General features: G+C 35.7%; 1 protein-coding gene across 1 annotated transcript in view; it reads right to left on the reverse strand.

Annotated features, from left to right (window-relative positions):
- htr7c (5-hydroxytryptamine (serotonin) receptor 7c) overlaps positions 1-18,278 on the reverse strand; it is a 39,227-nt gene that overhangs the window by 19,722 nt on the left and 1,227 nt on the right. The window lies entirely within an intron of this gene.

Consider the following 18,278-nt stretch of genomic DNA (forward strand, 5'->3'; position numbering starts at 1 on the left):
TCACATGATCCTTCAGAAATCATTCTAATATGCTGATTTGCTGCTCAAGCAACATTTCTTATTATCCATGTTGAAAACAGCTGTGCTGCTTAATATTTTTGTAATATTTTTATAAAGTTCAAAAGAACAGCATTTGTTTAAAATAGAAATCTTTAATCTTGACTGACGCTTAATGCTGAGTTCACACTGCACAATTTTAGCCCGATTTTTCACTCTCGCGTTATTTCCTAATCACTTCTCGCGTGTGTTGTGTTGTTTCGTAGTTTGCGGACCAGACAGAGCTGTCGGCGATTCTTCCTATTGTGAAGTCATGCAGTGTGTAACCTCCTGTCGCCGATCCATCGTGCAATGTGAACACAGCAGCGACTGACTGCTACCTCAGATAGTCGTGTAGTGTGAAAACCACGGTGACCTGACGACTTTGAAAATCGTGCAGTGTGAACTCGGCATAATGCATCTACAGTATTTAATGCATTAATGCATAAAGTATTAATTTCTTTAAAAAAGAAATAGATTAAAAAAATCTTACTGAATCCCAAAATTTGAACTCTAGTATTAACACATATTTAGCGTTCAAGACTCACGGTGCAAACTATTTTAGACCCGACAGGAAACCCACTGCCTCTTTGTGAGCAACCGCAAAGAGGTTGTTTACATAGACATTGTAAAGTAAAGCATTAAAACCAGCCCATTTATTTCTGAAGGTCAGATAGAGGGTGAAAAAAAAAGCCTTAACTAACATTATAAGCAGGCCTCAGGGAACACAATAAAAACTATAAAGAGTATCTAATGAATCTGTCATATTAAAATCTTAAAACTAAACACTTTGTTATTGTAACTGCTTAGATGAAAGCAACTGATGGTGGCCTGTCATCTACATATCACATATGAGACTCACATGGTCATGCAATGCTTTATGTCACACAAAAACCTGCTCTGGGAGCCACTTCTGAAAGACGTGCTTCCCATCAGAAAGTATGTCTTTATTTGTTTTAATTTTTTTGCAGATGGCACGTGTTGCTGGATCCTAAAATACTAGTTAAATAACCATAGTGCAAGTATCTAATACTGTTTTTATAGCTGCATTTACCAGCCATTTCCCACGATACACTATATAAACTTAAATTAGTGCCTTTTAATGACATCCATTATCATTAAATAAATGATTAAATGTGGTTTACATGACGGATTAAAATAATTTCCAGAGGAAGCGATACTTCTTTCATTAGTACTAACATCTGTGTGCACGTCTGCTGGCAGGATTATGATATATTGATTTATTCTCTTCTCTTGTTGTTTAGCATTCATAGACTGTAAAGGCACAACACTGCTTGACTTAGCAGTCCAATAAACGTGAGGGATTTTAAAGCTATTTATAAATTCCCCTTTTCTACTCACTATTTACAGAATATCTGGTTTTATCCATTAACTTCTCCATTTCATTTCCTGAGTGAAGCCACATTTTCTTTTAGCCTCAGGTGCATTAGCAACATGTTTTATTCACTTTGGAAGGCCAAGTCAATAGCTAGTTGTTTTATTTGTTTTGCTCCTCCTGTTTGTTTGCTTGTGTTTTAATATTTCAGAAAAGTAATTTGCTTTCCCACAGCATCATTCATTGGTATGTGACTTCTGTGACTTGTCATGTGGTATCATATGGATAAGACATTTTTGGGAATAGTTTACCCATAAATGAAAATTTGCTGAAAATTTAAATCACCCACAGGCCGTCCAAGATGTAGGCAAGTTTATTTCTTCATCAGAACAGATTTGGAAAAATGTAGCATTGCATTGCATCACTTGCTCACCAATGGATGCTCTGCAGTGAATGGGTGCCGTCAGATTGAGAGTCCAAACAGCTGATAAAAACATCACAATAATCCACAAGTAATCCACACCACTCCAGTCCATCACTTACCAGCTTGTGCAGTGAAAAGAAACAAATCTATCATTAAGGTGTTTTAACTTTAAACCAATGCTTTTGGCCAAAATACAAGTTCCATAATAACGTAAGTTCATCCTACTCAGTCATTCCATAATAAAAAGTAAATTCTCTGTTGATCTCTCGCATCAAAACTCATCAACACATTTGTTTAGAAGGATTTTGGACTGTTTTCACTTGTGCTTGATCTGTGTCCTGATTCAGATGAGACAACTTTTTCACTGGAGAAAGCAATATTGTGGATAGAGGTCTCATATTTTAGCTGGAAGCAGAGGTTTGAAGTTTCAAATGTCTGAATGATGGATATGTTTATTACAAACACACAGCTTTTCACTTTAATTGATGGACTGGAGTGGTGTGGATCACTTGTGGATTATTGTGATGTTTTTATCAGCTGTTTGGACTCTTATTCTGACGGCACCCATTCACTGCAGACGATCCATTGGCGAACAAGTGATGCAATGCTAAATTTCTCTAAATCTGATGAAGAATCAAACTCAGATGGCCTGAGCTCGAGTGAGTAAATTTTCAACAATTTTTCATTTTTGTTATATAAACTGTCTATTGCATACAGGTAAAATTACTATGCAGTGTCAGATTTGCATGTGTAATAAGTTTCTTTATAAAGCCAATGGTGGCAGTGCCACATATTCCTCCTACTACTTTCCTCCTTTGATTTATTTAGCTATTACTGCATCTACTATTATCTATTATCTGCATCACTTCATCTACTGTTAACCTGTAAGATGATGAACAATCAAATTTCCTTATTAATAGCACAAGGCATGAAGCAGTCTTCTTCTACCAAGTCTCGGGCCAAACATGCAAGTATCACAGACAACCACCATGGTTTGTTTTTATATGAAGCATGAACATCTGTTGCTAATGCACGTGAGCAAACATGAACTTTGAGCTTTTTAATGGTAACTGTTCATGGTGTCAGCGTGACCGCTGGATTATTAAAAAAAGGATTATTATTATTTTATGTAATGTCTATGACCAGCATCTGTGCAGTGTTTGTTGTTACCAAATTCTGACTTGTCCCAAAGTATGTCAAAATAAACTTACCATGGAGTTAGTCATTTTAGATTGTGGTATATATCACAATATAGTTATTTTTGCTGGAAACTGAATGAACATTTTTTTTAATTTATACATTTCTTTTATCTGCTACTACTACAATCACTTTAGCATCACCCAAAAAAAAGACAAATAAAGAGATAGTGATAATATCTTTATTATATGTGTGATATCTGTGGCAGCCTAAATGCTACATCAAGCCACTTTTATCTCATTTTGTTGATTTCTGTCTTTAACTAAACAGAATAAGACAGAAAGCTTCAAATAGTTCAACAAAGGCTTACTTTGACATTCACTGAAAATTAAAATTCCTCCACATGACAAACTACCAGCAGCCCAACGATCCCAGCATTAGTTATTGTGTATTTAACTTGAATACTGGATTTAAGTTGAATATTTGATATATTTGATATAATATTAGATTTGAATTTAAAGATTTCAGTAAAGAAAACAAATGCAATTACATAAATTTTTAGATTTCACCATATTTCAAACTTGTTGCACACTGTAGGATGCGTGGGTCTAAACTAATTGTTAAGTACAATTACAATGAAAAACAATTATGTCATTATATTACAGAGATTATGTGGGGGGGACAAAACTGTAGCACTGTGGCGACATTATGCAACGTTCAATGTTTATGCATTCCTGTATTTGCGCCCGATGTCTAGCCTAAGCACTTGACTTGCATCCTTAGCAACCCTTCTGTGTAATTGCTATTTAAACATTATGTGGTCCTTATGAGTCATTTGGCAGGAAAGTGTCAAGAATGTAAATAAAAGTATAAAACAAAATTTGCTAGTTTATATAATCAAAGATTATATTGTGTTGAGTACAGCATTCCTATATACATACACAAGCACACACATTTACCCTCTGTGCTAACACATCTGATCATGCCATTGCCCTTTTGCTCAAATACACGTACAGTATGTAAATACAGATTTAACATATTTCACACATACACAGACATCCCATAATGTGCCCTTTACATGTCTCAAATATAATTGCGGCATTTATCATGGTGTCATATTTTTTTCTTGAACCGTGGTGTCTTCTGTATATACAGTATACTGTTTAACAGTTTGGGGTCAGTATTAATATATTTTTTGAAGTTAAATTATTTCTGCAAGGAGGCATTAAATTGATCAAAAGTTACAGTAATGGCTTACATCGTAAAAAATCTATTTAAAATAAATACTGTTCTTTTGAACTTTCTATTCATCAAAATAACAAAATGATTTTAAAAATCATAAAATTAAATTTTTAAAATTATTATAAAACTAAATATTAAACAGCACAACATTAATAATAAGAATATTTTTTTCTTAAGCACCGAATCAGCATATTATAATTATTTCAAAAGGGTCATATGACACTGAAGACTGGAGTAATGATGCTGAAAATTCAGCTTTGCATCACAGGAATAAATTACATTTTAAAATATATTACAATAAAAAACTGTTATTTAAAATTCTAATATTTTTTCACAATATTATCACTTTTTTTTTTCTTTGAACAAATAAATGCAGCCTTGGTAAGCATAAAAACTTCTAAAAACAAAAATAAATAAAATAGAAAGTTTTGAACGATGCTGTGATGATACTCTGGTACTATGATATATATCATGGTACTACATGATTATTTAATGATCACTGATGACCACAGAAATTACACTGCACTGCAAGATGCCATGATATTTTTGAAAGATTATGAAAGATCACCATGATATTTTCAAGGTACATATCCAAAAACCAAGGTATTGTGGCCACTGTCCAAAACACCCTGATACTTTTTGCTATTGATTTGCAGTCATATCACTGTTTATAAGGAACACTACAGACCACTTGGAGAAAAGGAAAAAAAACTATTCTAGCTTTACCCATCTTTCAACCTGATACACATTTGCACACATCTGATACACCTGACAAACTTGCTTTTGAAATTTGAAGCTCCAACATTCCCATTAGAAAGTGAAATCTTCTTTGAAAGGATGTCTGAGCGAACAAGTGTCAGGAAGCCACATGGTAAGGCTGCTCCGCTTCACTCACACCTGATGCTGAATAACACAGATGCCACTAAACATCTCCCCTTAACCAGATCAGCAGACATAGTGTTTATTCCAACCAGGAAGGTGGCAGAGCATTCCGTTGCGGAACACATTTTCTTCAGAATGATGCCTTTTTATTTTTGCCACTTCTTAATGATGATCTGCAATATTCAGTGGACATCCATTCCAAGGGTTTTTATGTTTAATTCATGGTTATTTGTGCTCATTTCCTCATATTTTAGTCATTTATTCTGAGCTTTTGCACATCAAATTGAAGACATTAATATCAAGAACCAGTCCACATACATTTTTATGACCTTCCCAGCTGAACAAAAAACAGCACAGATGGAAAATATGAAATCTGTTATGAGAAGACTAAACCTATTGTTGTGGAGATTCGTGAAGCACAAGTGGCATAAATAAAAACAACTTTACCTCCCTATCAAATTTTCTGGGTTTTTAAAAAAATTTTTTTTTTTTGGACAGTTAAAAATCACTCCATAACTGAAGCAGATGAAGTGTATAACAAATCAAAAGCTTGTTCAGTCACATTTTCCAAGGTATCTTGACATTTAAATCCTACTACAAGATGCATAAAAATATAACTTATTTACAAAATATATCGTTTAGGATTTTCAATGGTCATTTTAAAAATTATTCTATGAATTGGTATACAAATTTTTGAATTATATACAGTAATTAAATTATTAGCACAACACTTTTCATGAAATTGTTATTATTAATGTGGACAATAATGATTTTAATGACCATTATCGCCTTTATTGCACACAGGGGTTGTAAGGAAAATATGTAATATGTATAATATTTTCTCATGAAAATATATAGCTGACTTTATATGTTAAATAGGGGTTCTAATGGACCAATGGATGACCAATTATTCTCACAGTCTAGTTAAATCAATAATGTAATAGCATTAAAAAAAAATCTTGATATGAGGGTAAATTATATCTTTCTCCAAAGAAGTACAGTACATTTATCCTTATTAAAATAACTATGTCATTTCAGGTATGTGTCATGGGGGATCTCTAGAGTAAAACATGAAATCCTGAGTGGAAAAGCACTGGACTTTTTCAAGTATAAATTGATTAGGTAGAATCTATTTGTCTCTCTCACCTAATTAAGGCCCTGTTGAGTTAAAAGAGAGACAGGCCTCCTTTATAAATAAGAACTGTTTTAATAAATGAAGTTTTTGGCTGAATGTTTCTGCTGTTTTCTATGCAAAATAACTGCCTAAGTTCAGATGCTATCAGCATGTGCTGAAAACTGAATTAAAAAGAAGAAACTCTTCATATTTGTCTGTTCTAACAATTAATGAAACCGAAGATTCATCACAGACTGCCACTGTGATGTGCAATAATATTGCAAAATTCATTCAAATATAATTCAGCACATCTGCAATAGACAGGACTGTTTTTTTGTTCTCCGAGCGACTGAAAGTCTCGTCTCAGACATGCACAAATAATGGCTTCTGTGATGGTTTATGCCTCATATAACGTGTGAGAGATCACAGTTTATTGATCCGTGTCAAATCATTTTAATCGAGATAAGATGGAGGGCCAACGTGTGAAAACTGTGAGGCTTCGCAACGCTTTTCAGTTTCAAAAAAAGAATGCAATCAAAATGCACTTACTGAACTTTTAATGGAGTTTAGACATGAAGTATAGATGGAACATGACATGATGACAATCTCCTGTCAGTTAGTCTCCAAGAACAAAATGAAGACGTTCATTTAGGACGTCACTTGTAATGCAATAATGCAGTACTTGCGAAAAATCTAACATCTGTAAATATAAGCATTTATCCTTTAGCATTGTTCATAATAAGACCGGAAACATAAATACATAGAAGATAAATAGAGTTGGTTTTGAATTCACGTTGACTTAAATTTAGGATTTTAAATATAAAGCATTTATTCAGTAAATTAAATTCACGTACAAATATATTGAATAATAAAATTGTGTTTCCAGCACAATCATTTTTAAACAAAACCACCAATTATGTTATACTCTCACTATACAGTAGTGTTTTATATTGCCTGTTTTACAGTAATCTAAAAATAGCAGCTGTAAAAATCATGTGAGCAGCAGAAGGTTCAACCTCATCCTAGAAGGACGAGAATATAGAGATTTACTGAAAGCAGCTCTTAAGAGATTTTTGTGTTGGTTAACTTGGACTGGAAACGTAACCACCTGCCACTGACAGTGTGTTGACCTGTGAGTAGAAACACTAACACCGTTAGCATAGTTAAAAATTGATGCAGTTTTATATCAAGCTATGTGTTGTAAGGATGAATCAAGCTATTCATCACTCAGGATGAATCAATAATGTAACAGAAGTAAAAAAAAAAAAACAACATCTGGATAGGAGACCAAGTCTTTACCTCAGGACATTTTCATCACAATTATTCTTGCTTCCTTATTATTGGATGTGCAATCTTGCAGATGCCTCTGCTTGCAGAGAACCTTAATAAAAGATTATTATCTTTACACAGAGGTTGTTATCATGATTCCCAAGTATGGAAATTATATGAAAGTCATTACCACCAAGTGGCCCAGTATAAGCCCACTATATATACACCCCATATGGACCAATATACCTGGTGGTGAACAAGCTCAAAATAGCCTCTTAATTTCAGACTGCAGCAAACAGAACTGAAAAGAATAAAACTCTATTTTGCAGTTTTAACAACTATTGCAACTGAACATGCATCATGTTGCAAAATTAATTCAAATGAAATTCAGGACATCTGCAAGACAGATAGAACTGTTTTCTTCTCTCTGAGTGAATGAAAATCTCAGACAAGCACAAATAATGACTTTTGTGATGGTTTATTCTTCATATAACATGTGAGAGAGTGTAGCTTATTATATTACCAGATGTAGTCGCTTGTATGGTGAACAAGACGGCTCCATGCTCATCTAGTATACAGCATAATTAGAAAAACACTTACCACAAAAAATTATTTTGTTTCATCCCTCATTTGGCAAAAAAAAAAAAAAAAAGGAAACGTACAGTAATGAACTTACAATGGAAGTCTACTGTGGGAACGCATCAGAGGATTTACAAACAGAAACTGAAGCTTGTGTGTTTGTGGGGGGGAAAAAAACTGTTGTTTAAATAGTCCCTTTAAAGATGGACCCGTTTTTTCTAGGTGAATGAACTTGTGGTTATATGCTACTGACACTGATTAGCCTATTATTTACTCACCCTCAAGCCATCCTAGGTGTATATGACTTTTTTCTCTCAGACGAATCCAATCGGAGTTGTATTAAAAATTGTCCTGGCTCGTCTAAGCTCTATCATTGCAGTGGGCGGGTGTTTCTGTTCAACAGTCCAAAACACGTTAAAGGGGTCATATGATGCAGTTTCAAGTTTTCCTTTCTCTTTGGAGTGTTTCAAGCTGTTCGTGAATAGATAAGATCCCTAAAGTTGCAGACTAAAGTCTCAAACCCATAGAGATACTCTATATAAAAGTTAAGACTCGCCCTCCTAAAACGGCTCGTTCTAACACGCCCCCACATACCTACGTCACTGTGTGGGAAGATTTACATAACGCAGCCCAAATGTTTACGCAAAGAAAGAAGGTGTAACTTTGATTCTCGCAGTTGTATTGTTGCCGCCGCCATGTCATGGAGATGCTGTGTTTCGTTGTAAAAGCTAAACTACTTTGTTTGGTCTTCCAAAAGAGGACACGACTAGAAATCTAAATTAAGTGGTGAATTTACCAACACCAAAACAGCACCAGAGAAAAAATTCCGCGGGTAAACTTGTTTGTCTATCTTCTGTTGCTGGAATTAGATGGTTGAGATGACTGCAGAGACGGATTCTACATTTGTGAGATGGACACACTCCTGTTATTTTCAGTTTATTGGAGAAAAGGATAAGAATGCTTAGCAATATGTGCGACACCAAACAAACAACATGGAGAAATAGCACGAGTAAAACCTAGAAACACCTAGACTGACACAGCATTGCAAACGTTGCAGCCTGTTCATTATCAGAATAAAATACAGTCAACCAAACATATAGATACACTGGTTAATTTAAATAGTGCGTACTGCTTAGTAGCTACAATCGGTGCCGTTCAGCCTGAGCTCGGGCCAAAGACACATTTGCTCATGTGACGAGGAAGTTTTTTTAAATGAAGTGCGTTATAAGCCTGGTTTACATAAATAATAGTTTAGCATTCAAATACATGCGTGCTGAGATGCGTCGTATCATGTGTCAACGATAGCTAGAGATAGTCAAAACAAAGCATCAAAAATTGGCAATATTAAGAGGATTTAGCATTTCCAAGTAATGTAGGCCTGTTACATTTTTCTTATTATTAGGCCTATTATTATTAGGTTACTTTTATTATTAAATGACATGAAATTATTGCGCTGCAATAATTTCATAGCGCATTACCATGCGCTGTGAGGATAATTAAAATGTAGGCTATCAGCTTAGGCTAGGCCTACTCCTCATTGAAAATGTTTTTTTAAACAGGTCTTTTAATTTATACAATTGAATTATAGGCCTATAATTACAATTATTAACACTGCAGTCATCAATGAAAATTAAGAGCAGCTTTATTTCATGCACAAATTTTCAAAAACAACCTGTTTAACGCGAAATACGTTTCTTCTCATGTTTTTCACTATACGGGCCACAAGAGAAATATTAAGGGAATAATTTAAGACAGATATATACCATCATCAGCCTATATTGAAGTAATTTTGTCTCTTGTTGTCTCAGAGAATATGCGCCGTTAATGCAGCGTTAGACCGTTCACCGGCATAACGCTTGCGCACAGTTTGCGCGTTGCTTGCTTGTGTTGCTTGATCCCTCCCCCATAATATCAATCGTTTATAGGCCACATTAGGCAATTTTTTTGAATGTTTATTTTTCAATGTTAATGAAAGTGACACCAAAAATAAGGGAACATCATTAGGAAATCCTTGGGGGGGCTGTGCCCGGGCTAAGCAAGTTTCTGATGGGCCCCGCCCTAGCGCCGCCACTGATTAGCCTAATTCGTTTTGGCTTGTTTAGCACAGCAATAAACTACATTTTGGCATTTTATAATACTTCTGTGGATATTTTGGTGAAAGTAACTCAAAAGTAGTGTAACGCATTACAATTCAGAGACAGTAATACTGTAATGTAACTAATTACTTTCAAAAGACAGTAACTAGTAATATATAATGTATTACATTTAGGAAGTAACTTGCCCAACACTGGTCATACGCGGAAGCAGTTCCGGCGGATGACGTAGGACATCAGCATGTTTAGTGACGAACACGGAGAGAGAACAAAACAAAGTCATGAATTAGAAGCAAAAAACAAGGATTTGTAAAGAAAAATATTGGAGCCAAGAGGAGACTGGTTTTCCTTTGCTAAAGTAAAGAAGCTTTGCTTCCTTTGCTCCTGTAAACAAACTCATGAGACTAGCATATCTCACAGGCGCATATGTCCTGCGTCATCCGCCTGAACACTTCCGCATACGACAGTCAGCAGAAGTGAGAGAAAAGTGTTTATTACGTTAGAAATATGGATATTTTTCTTACATAAACACATGGAATTGCTACAGGAGGCCTTTATTCATGCCCCGGAGCCATGTGAGGCACGTTTTATTATGGATGTGCACGCTTTATTTAACGTGTTTTGGACTGTTAAAGAGAAACACCCGCCCACGGCAATAATAACGCTTGGAATAGCCAGGCGAATTTTTTATATAACTCCGATTGGATTTGTCTGAAAGAAGAAAGTAATATACACCTAGGATGGCTCACGGGTGAGTAAAACACAGGCTAATTTTCATTTTTGGGTGAACTAACCCTTTAAGGATTTGTAAGCTGTTCCCCTCAGCTTTTATATAAGAAAACATCCTCTTTTTTCTCTGCGGCGTGCCTTTTTCCTTAACATCTACCGCTGAAACCTCCTGTAGAGGTAACTCTATAAATTTTCATCTTGCCTCCTGTGAGACAACTGTTTTAACCTTCCTTGCACTGCAGCATGATTTCGGTTCTCCGTCCTCCCTGAGGAATAAAGCATATTACCGCTTGTCATCATTTCTGGTTAGGGCATCTCATGCAAGATGACACCCAATCATTTTGGGGATTCGAGCATGTTTGCTTGAGCGCATGTGCAGCGTGACCCCTGGCAGCATGTTAGAAACATGCAATACTCTTAAGTGATTATGTAAAAATATTAGTGTGAAAATCACAGTAATCGTTTCTCCTGTCCTTTCCGCTCTTGCGGTCACAAGGAGAAATCAGTGGCGGTCGAAAACACATGGGTTGACACTGACAGGTGTGACTCAACATGTCTCAGGTGAGTTTTACCTCTCTCCGGGCCTCCATATTGCGTGGCCGAGCTGGTCAGGAGAGCAGAAACAGCGTCATATGCCACTAAGACTCAAGGAGAGTAGTCACAAGAACACTAGAGACCTGAGGCTAGTTCCTAGGCCACTGGGAAAACCTGCTTTTTGAACCTGAACTGCATCTGTGTCCGTTCTCATTTCTAAATTCTGGAAGACAGCCAGACCGTGTGTGTCTCATTTGCAATTTTAATGCGAATCTGTCCCTTCCCATCTCTATATGCAGAATTCCCCCGTCCAACATATATGAGGCCATTTTTCTTGCACAAAGGACAGAGTTACTACTGCTGAGAGGATAGACTTCCTTCACTCACGCTGGAGTTTAATTATTAATGTCACTCGCTTGAATAATTGATATCGCAATTTATTAATCTCAACAGGAGCACCAGACCTAAAGTGACCAAGTAAAATAGAGATAATGTGGGCATGTATGTGGCTTTGACAATTTAACAAGGATAGTACAAGGAGACTAAATTTTGTACATACGGTGCTAGGTAGATTATTTACAATTTGTAGTACTTTACTGATTACAAATAAAAACATGATGAAAATTGTCATTTGTAAAGTAATCTGTTGGATTACACATAGTTAATATATTCTGACTACTTTTGACCTAATTTATAAGAAAATCTTTTCCATTCTTTCAACATAAACATCATGACTTGTATTAAACATCACGGTAACTGGGGTTTGTGAATAAATAAAGACTAATTAAATCACAAAAAATGTCAGCATGTCAAATTGTCAATAATGAACTAGTTTTAAAATAAAAACAGTCAAAATAAAACACTCGAACAGTAAAAATTTTAATATTTGAATTATTTACCTTCACGTCATGTGACATTAACAAACATCAGAGAACTCTGAACATTTGAATGTGTTGTTAAAGTATTGACTTATTACAAGTATTTGTATTACAATTATATAATCTGATTACATGATCCAGATTACATGTAATCAATTACTACCCAGCACTGTATGTATGTGTATATACTGTATACACACACAAACATAGAATAAAACCAGCAATATTGTGAAATGTTATTTCAAAACTGAATAGAAAGTTGAAAAGAAAAAAAAGTTATTTCTTTCAAAAAAATCTTACTGATCCCAAGCTTTTGAATGATAGGGCATTCAAGACACCCCTAAAAGATGATCCAGCAGTTAGTATTGCGAATGTATGCTCTTTAATAATGCAACAAATCCGACACTTGATTTTTGAAGTGCCATGCATTCACATTAGCACGTTACACGATCATTACCCAGTCACATTAGCATGAACATCATGAAAAAAGCCAAAGCCACTAGAAGGCAAGCCATGTACTGGCTAAAGCTAACACTTCCAGTCTGGCAGTACCTGGGAAAGGAGACCAGAGGCCGTTTTTTTTTTTTTTTGAATGGATGTCAATGGAGGAGAGGCTTCACTACGCTGAATAAACAGCTTTTTAGAGGAAACGGCTTATCATTTAATGAATCGACAGCCTATCTGCTAATCTTCAACATGTTTTACATTAAACAATACTTTTGGATTGAACTATTTTTAGAGTTTACCACGAAAAAAATGCTGTTTTATAAGAGAAGTCACTGACTTTTTGCGACAGATGGGATTCAGCTTACGTTACTTCTCATTCATTCTTATGGTACACTGTAAAAAATGACAGTGAATTTAACGGTAAAAGACTGTAAAAATGCTACAGTAAAAACCTGTTAAATGGTTAACGGTAAATTCCCCTACTATATATGGTGAAAAACTGTACTGGACATTACATGTATTGGACATTCATTTTATGGTAGTATACCGTTTTTGGAAGTGAAAAAGACCGTATAATTTACAGGGAATAACCGTAAATTGACATTCCCAGAATTCCCTGAATTGCATTTCAAATTTGATGTTTTTTTTTGTTGAAATAACTATGTTTCTTCTTAGTTTTTTCTTATCAGTTTTGTATATTAGGGTTGTGTGTTACACCTAATGTTGTTAAATAAATGTTTATTGCATTATTTCAGTTTCACGTGTGTTACCATGATGGTGTTTAGTGTTTGTGTGAATGACACTGTGCACCTTCTATACATGTTATTATTTAAAAGCTGCTTGTGATGGGCTTTGGTTCATCATGTGACTTTCTCATCACCACCTGCATTTGGTGGTTATCAGTGTATTACACAAAGGTACAAAACAGATTTCAATACTTCAATAGGTTGGTATATTAACATTATATCAGTTAATGAAATTACGGTATTTAACTGTAAATTTAAGTTAAAACCGTAAAACCTAAAACGTTGCTACCGTATTTTTTACCGTAAATTTTACGGATTTTATTTTACAGTGTATCTGTAAACGGCTATTGAGTGTCGCACAAACTCTGACTGAAATTCAGTGACGTCAAGGCTGTAATGTGATTGGTTATTAAGGGACACGTGATCCAAGTTAGCGTTACGCTTTCTCCAATAGCAAGTAATGCAGACCCTCTCATCTCCCTATAGTAAGACAATCTCTGGAAAAGCCAAGTGCTACTTCCTGTTGTCTTCATCCTAAAACTAGAACGATGTTTCATCACTGTCACTTCACCCTGAGATGAAACTACAATATGCCCATAAATAAGAGTCAGGTCTAATGTCTCAGTAAGATGGATAACTAGCTTGAGCTCACTCATGGACAACTTAATGGGGTATTTGTGGGTTGTGAGTGAGGTTGATTTGTCTTTACCATTGGAGAAATAATGGTGATTTATTTAATGAGATAATACCGAGCCCATTAGAGGAACCTTCACTCTCTGTTTATGATTGCTGATTTCTTTTTCTCACACTCCCAGAGCTCTCAATTACCCTAACAGACAAATACTGTATGTTTATCGGCATTATCTATTGCTAGATTAAAGTAAGTAGATTTTTGGGAATGTTTATAGATGGATTTATACATTAAATTTTTGCATATTTTGAGTGCAATGATGAATCATCTCCAGTAAGAACAGATATGTGTTGATTTATTTGATTTAATGTTGATTTTAAAATTAGGCATAAACACTTGTGATCTTATCAGCCTGAAATGTCTCAATTTGTCAATCATCTGCATCTTTTCCCTCAACTCCAGCTAATTTCTCTTACTGTTAAAGGTCTTTCCTCGCTGCTGAATGGCTTTAATCTCTAGAGCTTTGGACTGTGATTGTCCAGTGGATAGACAGTCCGGACTCCTGTTCTTCTGTCAAGAGCCTTCTTGTTGGAAACACCTCAAGATTTTGACAATATAGTAAATGGTCCTTTAAGAAGACCTCACTTTGAAGACAAATGAGGATAAGGCACTAGCAAGGTAGTTTCACTTGCATTATTGAAATGATGCACTGAATCAAAGGTCAAAGCATTTGTCAAGAGTACTTGAACACTGAGTTCCTGTTTAGGAGCTGTCCTTCACTGCTGGCTTCTGTAAAATTCATTTAAGAGCGTAAAAAGGCCCTTAAAAAGATTCTTAAAGGCCCATGGTGGCATTTTTATTAAAGGGGTCATATGATGTTGCTAAAAAGAATATTATTTTGTGTATTTGGTGTAATGCAATGTGTTTATGCGGTTTAAGGTTAAAAAAACACATTATTTTCCACATACTGTACATTATTGTTGCTCCTCTATGCCCCGCCTTTCTGAAACTCGTCGATTTTTACAAAGCTCATCGGTCTGAAAAGCGAGGTGTGCTCTGACGAACAAAGTAGTTTCGCTTTCACGACGAATCACACAGCGCCTTCACGACATGGCGGCAGCAATAACAATACTACAGCGAGAATAAAAGTCACGCCTTCTTTCGCGTATGATGGAAATGTTACGCCCCTACCATACTGTGATGCTGTGTGTCTCCCGGCACGACGAGGCATTTGTTGCATCTAGTGGGGACATAATTACTGATTATAATGACTTATACTGTCTTTTTACGCGTTGCGTTGCATCGTGCCCCGTGTAAACATAAAACCATGTCTGCATTTGTGATCGGAAAAATGACAAACAACAAGCCCTACTCTACACTGCCCAAAAAACTCGCTTTAAATATATAAAATATAAAAACTCTTTAAATATAAAAAACGTACTTACAGTCTGTGAGTCAGAAGCGCCAGACTGTCCTTGCAAAGTTGGAGCTGCCCCACTTTATAGAAACAGCCTTTTTGTGTAGATGGTATTGTAGCCTACTTTCCCAGGAAACAGCACTGAAACACACAGCGTCTCCCTGACATGCTGCATCAACACTACTGCTGTTCCTGAAACCACGCTTTCTTTCTTTGCGTGCACATTTGGGCGGTGTTATGCAAATCTTCCCACATTGTGATGTAGACATGTGGGGGCGTGTTAGAATGAGCCGTTTTAGGAGGGCGTGGCTGACTCTTAACTTTTATAAAGAATATCTCTTTGGATTTGAGACTTTAGTCTTTGCAACTTTACAGATCTTCTTTATGCACCAAGAGCTTGTAACACTCCAAAGAGAAAGGAAAAATTGAAATCGCATCATATGTCCCCTTTAAATTATGCAACATAAATTACATGCTCTTAAAATCAGCATAAAATCAAAATTGAGTTGCTTAGAACTGAAATTGTTGTGCTACTAATGTCACTAAATAGAATTCCAAATAAATAAATGTTTTTGAAACACTACACCTGTCTTCCATTGTTTGGCCTAATAGATATCCCTGGTTCACACTATGCTACATTATGAAAAAAAGAGGCCTGAAGGTACCTTTATGCTAAGAAATATAGTCGTACACAATGTAATTCAGAGGGCATGTGTATCCAGGTACATGTCCTAATTAAATACTGGATCCGTTTTAAATTAATAGCCAATCAGACTGTGAAGACTGGGTAATCTCATCACGAATGGCAGCTACACAATCTTCATTTAATAAAACCAGAGCAGAGCAACCTGACGGATCACACGGCTTTATTCTCAATAACAAGAGAAGCACTAAGCACCTCCTGTCTGTCCAAACAGAAAAATCCTTTCCAGCCATCCTCGAATGTGCAATCACTTCTCGTCAGCTTTTTTTTTTTTTCAAATGGAACAAGCGTCATAAGAGACTAGGTTTGTTTATATTCCTTAAAAACCCTCAAGTGCTTGTTGAAAGAATATGAGCCTCTGGTATGTACATGTGTATAGATTAAAGTGTCTACTAAGCGATAGCAGACGTAATGTGCTGGGAAAAAATAACGAAAAATGTGTCTGTGTGACATTTCCCTAGAGTATCAAAAGCATTCTTTTTTTTTTTCTTTTTTTTTTAAAGGTCAGAATGAAGAGACAGAGGAGCGCTGTATCACGTTTTGTTTAAATATCTGAGTTTTGTGCTATACATCTCAAACTTTACTGTATTTTAAAAGTAAAGGATTCATTGGCATTGATGGTTCCATGAAGAACCTTTAACAACTATAGAACCTTTTCATTGCACAAAAGGTTCCTTAAAGTGGAAAAAGGTTCTTCAGATTATTAAAATGTTCTTCATACGAAGAAAACAAATGGTTTTTTTAAGAACTGTTTACTGAAAGGTTTTTCAAGGAACAAAAATACTTTTCTATGGTGTGAAACTACCCTTCACTCTTACAAATAAAAGTTCCACAAGGGGGTTTTCTTCTAGATGCAATAGAAGAACCATTTTGGGTTCCCCAAAACAGTGCTTAAAATAACCATTTTTGTTATTGTGAGGATTATTTTAATAATCTGAACATCCTTTTCCCACTTTAAAGAACCTCGTGCGCAATGGAAAGGTTCCATGGATGTTAAAGATTCTTAATGGAACCACAGATGCCGAAAAGAATCTTTATTTTTAAAAGTGTTGTGCAACATACACATATTTTTTTGATACAATTTAAATTCATATATAATTAAACATGAATTTATTGTCTAATCAATTTCACTAGTGAATGATTTCACGACTTTAGCTCCTTACTAATTGACTAAACTGATGAACTCCCTTCACCAGAATGGATGGGCATCTTTAAATAAGACTTTGATTTTGAAGAATTTGATTTATTCATCTATTGTATACTGTAGGCCTATATATTTTAAATAAGCAACTTGAGCTTCCAGCCCAAAAGATAAAGCATCAAGTTCAAAACCCCAAGGCACCGCCTGCAAAAGGTATTTACTCCAGACATGTTGTAAACCATATTCCCCGTTGACTTTGTTGTCATATAGAAAAACAGCCCTTGTGTGCAGTTAGAAAGCAACACCTTTTAAATCTGAACTAAATATTAATGCCACTCTGACATATAAATCAATGGCTGACAGTTTACTACAGCCATATGTGAAAGTGAAAACTGCAAAATCAATACAGCTCATTTTTTTCACCCCAACATGAGCCAGTGGACCTCACTACAGCAGCAGAATCTCGGACTTCAGAACCCAAAGGACACTAGCTCCTCAGACGTGTCAAACCAAATCAGGGTCTGCCAGCGACCCCCTTGTGATGTCACATGGGAGACTGGCTGCAGGTGTATTGACCCTATTCTCGGTCTGGAGGAATGATGTACAGCATGGACACAGAGTTGTCAGTCTTCATTTCTGCCGTACAGTGGACACGTCCAGAGAGTCGCCTTGATACTCGAGTGAAGGAAGTTGCCAGAGCAGTTTAGTACTGACTGATGCTTATTTAACTGAGGAGTAGTATTAAATGAGCAACAACATGGAACATTTATGATTAGATGGGTAGCTGACGTGACATGTTGTGCAGTGACAGAAGTGCCCTGCAGTTTTTCAAACAGCATTTTTCGAATATTTGTAAAAGAATGCCATTTTTGTGGAATTATTCATAGAGAGACTATATGGAATATTTGTGTATATATATATATATATATATATAATATAT

The sequence above is a fragment of the Sinocyclocheilus rhinocerous genome, unplaced genomic scaffold (assembly GCF_001515625.1).
Source record: "Sinocyclocheilus rhinocerous isolate Xijiao unplaced genomic scaffold, SAMN03320098_v1.1 scaffold1256, whole genome shotgun sequence".
Classification (NCBI taxonomy): Eukaryota; Metazoa; Chordata; class Actinopteri; order Cypriniformes; family Cyprinidae; genus Sinocyclocheilus; species Sinocyclocheilus rhinocerous.